Source organism: Zea mays, chromosome 7, assembly GCF_902167145.1.
Source record: "Zea mays cultivar B73 chromosome 7, Zm-B73-REFERENCE-NAM-5.0, whole genome shotgun sequence".
Taxonomy (NCBI): Eukaryota; Viridiplantae; Streptophyta; class Magnoliopsida; order Poales; family Poaceae; genus Zea; species Zea mays.
This window is the reverse complement of record NC_050102.1, coordinates 137,017,014-137,029,232: the sequence shown is the minus strand read 5'-3', so window position 1 is coordinate 137,029,232 and position 12,219 is coordinate 137,017,014.

Below are 12,219 nucleotides of genomic sequence, written 5' to 3'. Positions count from 1 at the left end.
TGAGAGAGGAAAAGGGTTGAAAGAGACCCGGTCTTTGTGACCACCTCAACGGGGACTAGGTTCTTTGGAACCGAACCTCGGTAAAACAAATCACATCATTTGCTTGATTCCCATTTGATTTGTTTTCCCCTCTCTCCCGGACTTGAATTTAATTCTAACGCTAACCCTGGCTTGTAGTGTGTGTTTTAAGTTATAAATTTCAGGTTACACCTATTCACCCCCCTCTAGGCGACTTTCAATTGGTATCAAAGCCCGGTGCTTCATTAGAGTCTAACAACTCGAAGTGATGTCAGGAGGTCACGCCAAGAGGGAGATCATGACCGGCGACAAGCCCGCAAGCTCGGGGAGGACTCTCTTAAGGGAGTCCGGCAACAAGCATAAGGAGGAATCCTCTTCCTCCATCAAGTCCCATCGGAGAGGCGACAAGAAAAAGAAGATGAAGAAAGTGGTCTACTACGAGATTGACTCATCGTCGCCCTCCACATCAAGCTCTGACTCGTCCGTCGCTTCTAAGCGCCATGAGCGTAAGAAGTATATTAAGATGCCCCTTCGCTATCCCCGCATTTCTAAACACACCTCTACTTTCCGTTCCCTTAGGCAAACCACCATATTTTGATGGTGAAGATTATTGTATGTGGAGTGATAAAATGAGGCATCATCTAACCTCACTCCACGCAAGCATTTGGGATATTGTTGAGTATGGAGCGCAGGTACCTAAGGAGGGGGACGAGGACTATGATTTGGATGAGGTTGCCCAAATTAGGCACTTTAATTCCCAAGCCACGACTATACTCCTCGCCTCCTTATGTCAAGAGGAGTATAATAAGGTGCAAGGGTTAAAGAGTGCCAAAGAAATTTGGGACGTCCTCAAAATAGTGCAAGAAGGGGACGAGGTGACCAAGATCACCAAGCTCGAAATGATCAAGGGAGAACTCAATCGATTCATCCTCAACAAGGGAGAGGAGCCACAAGCAATGTACAACCGACTCAAGACCTTGGTCAATCAAGTGCGCAACCTCGGGAGCACCAAATGGGATGAGATGACCATGAGATGGTCAAGGTTATTCTTAGATCCCTCGTATTTCATAATCCTACTCAAGTTCAATTAATACGTGGGGATCCTAGATACAAGCTAATGTCTCCCAAGGAGGTTATTGGAAAGTTTGTGAGCTTTGAGCTAATGATAAAAGATTCCAAACACATCATCAACTTGGAGCAAGGCGCCACCTCAACACCTGAGGTGCAACCTATCACATTCAAGGCGACGGAAGAAGAGAAGAGGGACTCTACACCAAGTAGACTTCCAATCGACGCCTCCAAGCTCGATAACGAGGAAATGGCGCTCAACATCAAGAGCTTCCACCAAATCCTCAAGCAAAGGAGGGGGAAGGACTACAAACCCCGCTCCAAGAGGGTGTGCTACAAGTGTGGTAAGCCTGGTCATTTTATTGCTAAATGTCCAATTTCAAGTGATAGTGACAGGGGCGACGATAAGAAAGAGAAGAAGAAGGAAAAGAAGAGGTATTACAAGAAGAAGGGCGGCGATGCTCACGTGTGTCGAGAATGGGACTCCGACGAGAGCTCCATCGACTCTTCCTCCGATGAGGATGCCGCCAACATCGCCGTCAACAAGGGCCTTCTCTTCTCCAACGTCGGCCACAAATGTCTCATGGCTAAGGACGGCAAAAAGAAGAAGGTACAATCTAGAACCACCCCCAAGTATACTACATCTAGTGATGAGGCTAGTTCTAGTGATAGTGAAGATGATTTAATGTCTCTTTTGGCCAACCTTAACATGGAACAAAAGAAAAAATTAAATGAATAATTGAAACCATTAATGAGAAGGATGATCTCTTGGAAAGCCAAGAGGACTTCCTTATTAAAGAAAACAAAAAACATGTTAAGGTGAAGAATGCTTATGCTCAGGAAGTAGAAAAATGCGAAAACTTGACTAAGGAGCTTAGCATTTGCCATGATTCAATTATCGGTCTTAGAAATGAAAATGCTAGTCTAAATGCTAAGATTGATGAATTGAATGATACAATTTCTAGTCTTAGAACTGAAAATGATAGTTTAATGTCACACCCGGTTTTAGAAGGCAAACCGAATGCGAACCATGTACGTGTCAGGATCAGAAATTCACGTACACAGCGATTACATAAATGACTCATCATAGCACAATGCTTTGAATTACAATAAAGAGTGAGTAATAATATTAAAGACTAGAGTCATTTACATAATATAAATCAAAGTACATAGAATTGAAACGTAGCCAACGTAAATTAACCCACCATAGGCAGCTGACTTGGGGAGGTCGCTAGCCTAATCCTTGAACTCGTCGAAATCCTAGAACTCCTGGAGATCCGCCTCAACACCTTCTTCTTTACCTGAGCATAGATTGCACCAAAGGCAACCTAGTGTTTTGTGAAAGCAAGGGTAAGTACACGTCAACGTACTCAGCAAATGTCCCGTTTGGCTGAAGTGGACTAGCTTTATGTGGAGTTAGGATCAAGCAGTTGCTTTTAGTTGGTCAGGTAATTATTACTAGTATAGAGCCAGGTTTTAGCATTAACCCAATTTGTTAACCCAAAAGTACTCTTTTCAAATGGAAAGAATACTAGAAACCATAATTATAATCAAAACCATCATTATCCTCATCATCACCTATAAACAAAGTATCTCTGATCAATGTGTCTCTAATCAATGGAGCTCCCTTGGCCACTCATAACCATGAGCACGACTGATATATCAGTTTCATAACACTCTGCAGAGGTTGTGCACTTTACCCACGACCCGTGATTCCCTCTCTAGCTCGGTCTCGTAAGACCCTTGTTCACTCCCGAGGTGAATGTCCAGGGATTCACTACGAAGCCTTTACAAAGATTCCCTGAGGTTGTAGCTGTCGGTTAGGTTTCCTAAATGTACCGCACTCCTCCCCAAAGGGTAATCCACCCTCGGTAGAGCGAGCCGCATACACCGAGCCTCATTGACGGCACGACGACGAAGCGAACTATACCTCAGTTCCTCTAATTAATTAGCTAAGAGCATCCCATACCACCCTCATGGTTGCACAGTTTTCCCGGGTGGTCATCCAACGAACAGGTCCTTACGGAGAGGCACTAGAGAAACCGCTCGAGTCCCCTAAAATGCCACAAAGTATATCATTATATCCAGAATAAAATCATAGTATCATTATTGTATCTCATCATGTTCATTGATTAAAGCAAAGCGCTAGCATTGAACTAATTATAATAATCAATTCCCAAATGGTAAACAAGGATAGGAAAACAGAATACTAGTCAATCCTTAGGTTGATCGTAGTATGCGGGTTGATGAATTATAAAGTAAATAGGACATAATAGGTCAGATAACACTTGCCTTCACCAATCAGATGCTCAGGATCTTCAGCCTCATACAAATCGAAGCGTTTGATCTCTTGGTCGTCGAAGCTTGACCGTCGATTCCTCGAAGCTTGAAAATGAATCGCGATCTATTCGCGACGCATGGTGAATACAAACAGGAACAAACAACAAACATATATATTCATAAGAACATTATACTATACAAGATAAAATGTTATAAAAACATGCAGCATAAAATAGAGCTCGATTCTATGGTCGTGCGAGGGAAAGAAACGTCGAACTCGAAGCTATGGTTGAGAAGTTAGCGCGTTAAGGCTAAACAAGTATTAACTATAAATTTTAGTTCAACATTATTAAATATAAATATTATACATCAATTAGTTTGATTAATCTGCAACACTAACAAATGGTAGTTAATTAAGTAATTTCATTAAAACGAGAGATTCTGAGCGAGACGAATTTACGACGCGCGAAACAGCACGATAGCGTGCAAACGACGCGCGGACACGCGTGAGATAGCACGTTGACGACACACGAAGCAGTGCGCGCGACGAGCGTGAACGACGCGTGAACCAGCACGCCACCATGTGCGGAACAGTACGTGCGACAGGCGAGAAAAACTAAATAGATGTCGTGTTTATACTATACAATTATTAAACAAAAACATCCAAGTTAGTACTGACCCTGTCGGCACTATTTATAAGGGGCAAGTTAACATCTACTAATTAGATTTGATTAGAGACATCCAAGTTAGTACTGACCCTGTCGGCACTATTTATAAGGGGCAAGTTAACATCTACTAATTAGATTTGATTAGAGAGCTAATTTAACAACGTTAATTTAGCTAACATTTAATTACTTATATAAAACATGTTTAATGGTGAAACATTAGTATTAACATGTAGACTACGCTAATACGAATCTATCGTGAATAGAACAGAATAAATCAGGTTTATAACACAAAAGTAATCAAATATTTATTAATCGTGCATTAACGATGATGTGGCACAATTCTATTGGTCGGAAAATAGCCACAACGAGGACCACAAGGAGGGTAGCCACAAAGGATACCTTGCAGCCCATGACTAAATAACATTACCACTACAAAATCGACGATATGGTGTGTTCTCATTAGCTGTGAAATCGACCACACGGATGACAACAAATACCGCGGGTGCAAAAGATCCATAGAGGAATGTGTGGGGGCGGTTTTGCATTTGGTGTAATCGTGTCGCATGCAGCAGCTCTGAATTTGCGTGGTGCATGCGATGGGGTCATGGTCATACACACGACAAGGGAATAGTGGGAGAGAGAAAATAGCCATGCAGGTGAGGCCCACAGGCATTTTCCCAGTAGCAATCACACCCAGGTGGGATATGCATGTCGAGTGGGGACAGTTTCTCCTCTCTTTCTTCGCCACGGGAATCGCACGACATGCAATGAGGATTGGGATTGCGAGGCGGGCCTAGGGGAAGTCGCGGTCAGCAGGGTGTGGGTCACCGGGGCTCACAAGGTGTACGACCATGACATACAGCTGTGCATGGGGGCATGCAGGGGGTGCTGGGCTCGGCCAGGGAAGCTGCTCCGAGAACTAGCCATGGTGCGACATCCGCACGAAAGAGAAAAAATGCACGAATAAACAGAGAAAGAAGAAGGGAGCTCACCGTAGCGGACGGCAGGACATTGGATGTGTTGGACCTTGCACCGGGGACGGACCGCGCGCTGGGGACATGAGCCACCGAGCTGGTCGCAACAGACCGCCCGCTAGGGCTGGCTGCTTGGGTTCCTGAGACCCACGCACTGGGGGCGGGCGAGGACACGACAAGGGACATGGTGCTCGCTGGAAGGGAGAGAGATGAGAGCAGGAGGGGCTCCCGCGACACGGACATACTCGACCACGGCGAAGAGAAGGAACACTGGTCGAGGAACACAGGGAGCGAGAAGCGACGACGCTGTCGACCTCCAGCTCGGGCGCCGGCGGCCCCACTGGGCTGAGCACTGGGTTGTCCCTATTGGCGCCCTTGGGTAGCGCCAGCCGTGCGTACCGTCCATGGCGAGGGGCAGTGTGCGAGGAGAGGGATCTGGGGGTGACGAACTGCACAGGAGAAAAGATGGGGCGCAGGCGGTTCTAGCTTGGGGCTGTAGGCGCGGACTTGCGAAGTGAGAGGGAGGGAGAAGACTGAAGCCCCGCATACGCAGGGACGGAGATGTGTGCAATTTTCTGTAGCGTTGGCAGTTGCCGACAGCGTGGCTAGGCGCTCCCACGACGCGGCGCGCGCTGCTAGGTGAGCGTATGGCAAGCAGGCCAGGACATGGGCCATGGGGAGGATTGGGGAAGGGCCGGTTTGTTTTTATTTTCTCTTTCTCTTTTTGTTTTTGAATTTTTTATTTTCTGCTATCAAATTTATTTACATTATTGAGCCACATGTTAAATGGATACACACCAAAGTAAGACATCAGACAAAAAAGACAAATATATTTCAGCATGATGCATCAATCATTATTCCCTTAGGGTTTTATTAACAGCTATAACCGTGGTAAAATTTCCTATTACTTGGAAAGAAATGAATAAAGGAGCGAAAAGAAGGAGGAACATGAAAGTAACACCTGAATTTGATGGATATTAGAGAAAAAATTTACACCTCCAAATTCAGGGTGTTACAAATCTAACCCCCTTAACAGGAATCTCGCCCCCGAGATTCAAGAAGAGGCTAGCAAGAACAACAAGGCCAGTTCATCGGTTGTCCAAGGCTTTCTTGAGTTAACTTTGACTCTGCGAGCTTGACTTGTGGACTGGTTGCTTTAAGTTTTAGATGCTTGAGACCGATCGATGCAATTCTTGAGGATCTCTTGGACCTGTGGGTCAGGACCCACACACACTTCTGCTACACCACTTTGATCTTGTTGGTTGATGTTGATAACATTGTCTTCATTGGGGTTAGCGACTAACCCCCTTAACAGGAGTGTTGATACGCACTTGATGAAGATGCTACCAACTCTGGTCTTGACTGATCAAGAGAGGTTGGAGGTTGCCAACCAGACAGGTGCAAGAGAAAAGGGTATAGATAGAAAAGGTAAGATAGAAAAGGTAAGCATATATGGGTTAAAGAGAGTAGGGAGAGCACCTAGCTACCTAACTCTATGACACTCAACTAGTAAACTAATGTCATTGCAGACCAAGGGTCACAACACATCAACACTCATTCCAAAGAAGCAAATCAGTCATAGCAGAAGGACAAACGTCATGAGCACACAACAACAAACATCTTGTTGCTACACGTTAATGCTAACAAGATGGTGGTCTTCTCTAAAAAGGGAATAACTAATCTCTAAGGTTATCGAAGGACGAGGAGAAGAACAAGATGTGTAGGATAGGGACACGAGCACAATTAAGGATGGAGCTTAAGCAAGGATTGTAATCGACAAGGGAGAAAGTGCAACCAAGGGCAGGGCAGGTAAAACACCATTCTCAAATCGAGATGGAAAAGATGATCTTTCAAAGGTAGGCATAAGATAACATCATGGAAAGATCTAGAGATTACAAAGGTAAGTGAGGTAAAAGGCAAAAGCACACCAAAAGATAGAGTTAGGACAAGACTTGCAGCGCGACAGAGGAAAAATGGAATGAACAAGAGCGGGATGGGCAAGACATCACTCTTGAAATAAATGGGAGAGGAGGCTTTCAAATGAAGGTGCAAGATAAGCATCATGGTAAAGATCAAGGGATGACAAGGGTTAAGGTGATAATAGATAAACACAACCAAGGATGTATTTTAGACAAAACTTGCAAGGCATCAAAGAAGAGGAAGCAACCAATGGTGAAGTGGGTGAGGCATTATCCCGAACAGGGATGGAAAAGAGGAGGCTTTAAAGGGTAGGTTCAAAGTAAGCATGTGGGCAAGGGCATATGTATCATGAGGGTTTTAAGGTGATAACGGACAAGGATGTAGGAGAGGAGGTAAATGTGCATAAGAACCAAGAATATAAATACCACAAAGGATGGAGTTAAGACAAGACCTGCAAATGGAAAAGGAGAGGATAAGACACATCAAAGGATGGAATTAAGACCAAACTTGTAATATGGCAAGGAGTGAAAAGAAATCAAGGGAGAGATAGGTAACTCACCGCTCTCAAATCGGGTCAAAAGAAAGGGGAGGCTTTTAAAGGATAAGTTTGAGGTAGGTATTTAGGTAGAAGACATCAATATCGCAAGGGTCAAAGGCGGTAATAGACAAGGGTATGAGAGGAGAGGTAAAGGTGCAGAAGGACCAAATGTATGAGTACAACAAAGAATGGAGTTAAGACAAGACTTGCACATGGCAAATATGAGGTTACGACCAAGGGTGGGATAAGTAAAACACCACTCTCGAACTAAGATGGGAGATTAGAGACTTTAGATAATAGACACAATGTAATCACAAGGTAGGATAGAGTGATGAGAAGGGTAAAGGAGATGACAAACAAAACACAACAAAGGATAGAGTTAAAAACACTTGTAGGTGACAAAGAAAAAGAGGATATGACAGGGAAAAGTAGGTACAATACAATGCTCAGATTGAGATGGAAAAGAGGATATTTTAAAGGCTAGTATAAGATAAACCTCAAGGTAAAATATAGATGTGATAAGGATAAAGGTGATAATGATGAAAAGTGTAATCCATGGATAGAGTTAAGGCAAGACTCGCAAAGTGAAAAAATGGAGAAAACAATCAGGGATAAGATAAGTGAGGTTCCGACAGAAGAGTTGAAGTAAAAATTCATTACCGAAGAAAGTTACAAGGAATTAACGAGATCACCAAGGATGTGCAAAATAAAATGACCGCTCAAGGGTGGTCAAGGATATGTTAACTGAAATGTCTTGAGCAGTCATTGTGGTATGAAAGATAAGCATACATAAAAATATGAGAGTATGCAAGACTCAAGGACACGAGCATACTAAGACCAAGGGAATAGAAATAGTTGAAAGGTAATGACTCAACAACGGAATAGGAAGGGATCTCAAAAGACAAGAAGATCATGAAAATATAAGCTGAAATGTAAAAAATAGGCAACAGAGTTTTCAGGGTTAAGTGTTTGAATTAAGGGATAAGGGTATGGAAGAATCCAAAAGATGCAGCATGTCAATACCAAGGGAATAGAGATGGTCAAATGGTAGCAATTTAATAATGAAAGAGGAAAGAATCCCAAGAGACTATAAAGTCATGGTAAGGGGCATCTACAAAGATATCTCAAGCATAAGAATGAGGGCAGATCTAATAGAATGAATAAGTAGAGCATAGACAATACTAGAATAAAATACATTTAGCAAGGTGATATATAGGAGCATAACATAGAATTAGTCGAGGTGACTAATATTTTGAAGCAGCATCAAGGATGAGGTGAAGTAATAGTCAATAAGTCCTTAAAACGGCCAATGCTACTCTAGGTAAGCGGTCCTACAGTCAGCAAGGCTTTGATACCACTTATATCACACCCAATTTTAGAAGGCAAACCGAATGCGAACCATGTACGTGCTAGGATCAGAAATTCACGAACACAGCGATTACATAAACGACTCATCATAGCACAATGCTTCGAATTACAATAAAGAGTAAGTAATAATATTAAAGACTAGAGTCATTTACATAATATAAATCAAAGTACATAGAATCGAAACGTAGCCAACGTAAATTAACCCACCATAGGCAGCTGACTGGGGGAGGTCGCTAGCCTAATCCTCAAACTCGTCGAAGTCCTAGAACTCCTGGAGATCCACCTCGACACCTTCTTTACCTGAGCATAGATTGCACCAAAGGCAACCTGGTGTTTTGTGAAAGCAAGGGTGAGTACACATCAACGTACTCAGCAAATGTCCCATTTGGCTAAAGTGGACTAGCTTTATGTGGAGTTAGGATCAAGCAGTTGCTTTTAGTTGGTCAGGTAATTATTAATAGTATAGAGCCAGGTTTTAGCATTAACCCAAGTTGTTAACCCAAAAGTACTCTTTCCAAACAGAAAGAATACCAGAAACCATAATCATAATCAAAACCATCATTATCCTCATCATCACCTGTAAACAAAGTATCTCTGATCAATGTGTCTCTAATCAATGGAGCTCCCTTGGCCACTCATAACCGCAAGCACGACTGATATATCAGTTTCATAACACTCTGCAGAGGTTATGCACTTTACCCACGAGCCGTGATTCCCTCTCTAGCCCAGGCTTGCAAGACCCTTGTTCACTCCTGAGGTGAATGGCTAGGGATTCACTATGAAGCCTTTACAAAGACTCCCTGAGGTTTTAGATGCCCGTTAGGTTTCCTAAATGTACCGCACTCCTACCCAAAGAGTAATCCACTCTCGGCAGAGCGAGCCGAATACACCGAGCCCCATTGACGTCACGACGGCAAAGCGAACTACACCTTAGTTCCTCTAATTAATTAGCTAAGGACGTCTCATACCACCCTCATGGTTGCATTGTTTTCTCAGGTGGTCATCCAACGAACAGGTCCTTGTGGAGAGGCACTCGAGAAACCGCTCCAGTCCCCTAAAATGCCACAAGTATATCATCATATCCAGAATAAAATCATAGTATCTCATCATGTTCATTGATTAAAGTAAAGCGCTAGCATAGAACTAATCATAATAATCAATTCCCAAAGGGTAAACAAGGACAGGAAAACAGAATACTAGTTAATCCTTAGGTTGATCGTGGTATGCGGGTTGATGAATTATAAAGTAAATGGGAAATAATAGGTCAGAGGACACTTGCCTTCACCAAACAGATGCTCAGGATCTTCAGCCTCGTACAACTCGAAGAGTTTGGTCTCTTAGTCGTCGAAGCTTGACCGTCGATTCCTCGAAGCTTGGAAACGAATCGCGATATATTCGCGACTCATAGCGAATACAAACAGGAACAAGCAATAAACATATATATATATAATGTTATAAGAACATGCAGCATAAAATAGAGCTTGATTCTATGGTCGCGCGAGGGAAAGAAACGTCGAACTCGAAGCTATGGTTGAGAAGTTAGCGCATTAACGCTAAACAAGTATTAACTATAAATTTTAGTTCAACATTATCAAATATAAATATTATACATCATTTAGTTCGATTAATCTGCTACACTAACAAATGGCAGTTAATTAAGTAATTTAATTAAAAAGAGAGATTCTGAGCGAGACGAATTTACGACGCGCGAAATAGCACGACAGCGTGCAAACGACGCGCGGACACGCGTGACATAGCACGCGACGACACACGAAGCAGTGCGCGCGACGAGCGCGAACGACACGCAAACCAGCACGCCACCACATGCGAAACAGCACGCGACACAGGCGAGAAAAACTAAATAGATGTCGTGTTTATACTATACAATTATTAAACAAGAACATCCAAGTTAGTACTGACCCTGTCGGCACTTATTTATAAGGGACAAGTTAACATCTACTAATTAGATTTGATTAGAGAGCTAATTTAACAACGTTAATTTAGCTAACATTTAATTACTTATATAAAACATGTTTAATGGTGAAACATTAGTATTAACATGTAGACTACGCTAATACGAATCTATAGCGAATAGAACGGAATAAATCAGGTTTATAACTCAAAAGTAATCAAATATTTATTAATCGTGGATTAACGACGATGTGGCACGATTCTATTGGTTGGAAAATAGCCACAACGAGGACCACAAGGAGGGTAGCCACAAAGGATACCTCACAGCCCATGACTAAATAACATTACCACTACAAAATCGACGATATGGCGCGTTCTCATTAGCTGTGAAATCGACCACACGGATGACAACAAATACCACAGGTGCAGAAGATCCGTAGAGGAATGTGTGGGGGCGGTTTTGCATTTGGTGGAATCGTGTCGCATGCAGCAGTCTCTGACTGTCATTAAATAAAGGGTAGAGCAATTCTTTTTTCTAGAGATTCTAGAGAAAGTGAGACAAAGTGAAGCAAAAGAGTTTTCTTTGTATAAGAATTAGGTCTATATCATATCTAAATAGAAGGGAAATCAAAAAGAAGGGAAGTGGGGATTACATTGGATGAATCCTTAAGGAAGACATAGCACAAAAGAAATAAAGGCTAAAGTAAGCGCTCCTTGCCTTTGGTTTGAGCAAAACAAATTCTTGTTTCACCGAGGAAAAGAGAGAAGTTCTGGATAAATTGACAATGCCAACTTGAATTGACTAATTCAGTTCCGCCTATTCCACATTAATGGGAGTACATTTATGTTTCTGCTTCACGAATATGATATTTTTTGGACATTTCTAATAATAGCAAGCCTTATTCCTATTTTGGTATTTTGGATTTCAGGACTTTTAGCCCCGGTTAGTGAAGGACCAGAGTGGTGCATGCGATGGGGTCATGGTCAAACACACGGCAAGAGAATAGTGGGAGAGAAAATAGCCATGCAGGTGGGGCCCATAGGCAGTTTCCCAGCAGCAATCACGCACAGGTGGGATATGCATGTCGAGTGGGGACAGTTTCTCCTCTCCTCTTTCTTTGCCACGGGAATCGCACGGCATGGGATGAGGATTGGGATTGAGAGGCGGGCCTAGGGGAAGTCGTGGCCAGTAGGGTGTGGGTCGCCGGGGCTCACAAGGTGTACGACCATGACATACAGGGGGCGCTGGGCTCGACCAGGGAAGCTGCTCCGAGAACCAGCCATGGCGCGACATCCGCACGAAAGAAAAAAAATGCAGGAATAAACAAAGAAAGAAGAAGGGAGCTCACCGTAGCGGACGGTGGGGCGTTGGATGTGTTGGACCTCGCACCAGGGATGGACCACGCGCTTGGGACGCGAGCCATCGGGCTGGTCGCGACGGATAGCCCGCCGGGGCTGACTGCTCGGGTTCCTG